Genomic DNA, 1,185 nt, shown 5'->3' with positions numbered 1-1,185 from the left:
TCTGGTGGAAGCATGATAGATCTGACACGGCTCGGTGAACAGAGAACTGCAGTTTATAAGGCGTTCTTTTTAAAAATGATTTTTTTTGTTATGCTACAGATATTTTTCAACCTCTTGTGCACATCTTAACCATCTTTGCTCTGGAGGAGCCATGGTATTGTGTGTAGTTTATCCCAACCAATCAAATGAGAACGGATAAATATGAGCCCCAGTGCATACATTTCCTAGATGAATTAGTGAGCATCCAACAAGTGTAGAACCAAGTTTAAAAGGTCGTTAGGAGCAGCATAGCTGAGCGGGGACTGAAGAAACATGCGCTCTGGGGTTTAGCCCCTCGGGAGGTTCCTACACACTCTAATTCCAGGTCCATCAGTGTCCAGGTCTGTTGTTTGAGAATGTTTACACTCTGAGAGAAGATCAAATGTGGATCCCTGGGCTGAACTCATTATCACTTGGGTGCCAATAAGCAGAAGGAGATAGACTATTCCAGAGAGTGGGTTACAAATCCCTGCAAATTTCCCTCCAGAACTGAAAGGAAATGAGGTTCGTTTAACCCAAATCTTTTACGTTCAGGAAGTGAGCTGTCAAGGTGTCAAGTGTGGGCTGTCATATTACAGACAAGGTGACTTAAACAACGGAAATTTGTTTCTCAATTCTAGAGGCGCGAGAGATGAGGTCAGCGGTAAAGCTTTCGTTCCAGGTTCAAGGGTGATCACCTCCTCCTGCACTCCAGTGTGGTAAAGAGCAAGGATGGTAGGGGAGTGGGAGAGGAGTGGGGAGGATCAGGCCACCACCTCTTCTTAGAGGAGAACCAGTCCTTTTGTTATCTACATACCTTCCAAGGCCTTGCCTCCGAGTGGCAGCCCCATGGTGGGTAGACTTCACAGTAGACTATTACAGGGAAGGGAAGCCATGTTCACTTCCCAGCAGGAAGAGACAGGTGGAAATATTTGTCTTGTGAGAATCAGAGCAAAGACTTCAGCACGAATGTTCCAAAACTCAGCATGGTGGGAACTGAGATACAATTCTACCCCTATGATATTACCAGTATTAGGCAAGGTTCTCCAGGGAACAAATGTAAGTATGTGTGTGTTTACATGTACCCATACGCATGCACACGCATGGACCACATGAACACACATACATGCACAAATGCACACAAGTGTACACTATGGAAGAAGACAA

Source organism: Alexandromys fortis, unplaced genomic scaffold (genome assembly GCF_014885135.2).
Source record: "Alexandromys fortis isolate MF-2015 unplaced genomic scaffold, M_Fortis_MF-2015_v1.1 scaffold_125, whole genome shotgun sequence".
Classification (NCBI taxonomy): domain Eukaryota; kingdom Metazoa; phylum Chordata; class Mammalia; order Rodentia; family Cricetidae; genus Alexandromys; species Alexandromys fortis.
The sequence above is the reverse complement of the archived record's forward strand: the minus strand, read 5'-3'. Positions refer to the sequence as shown.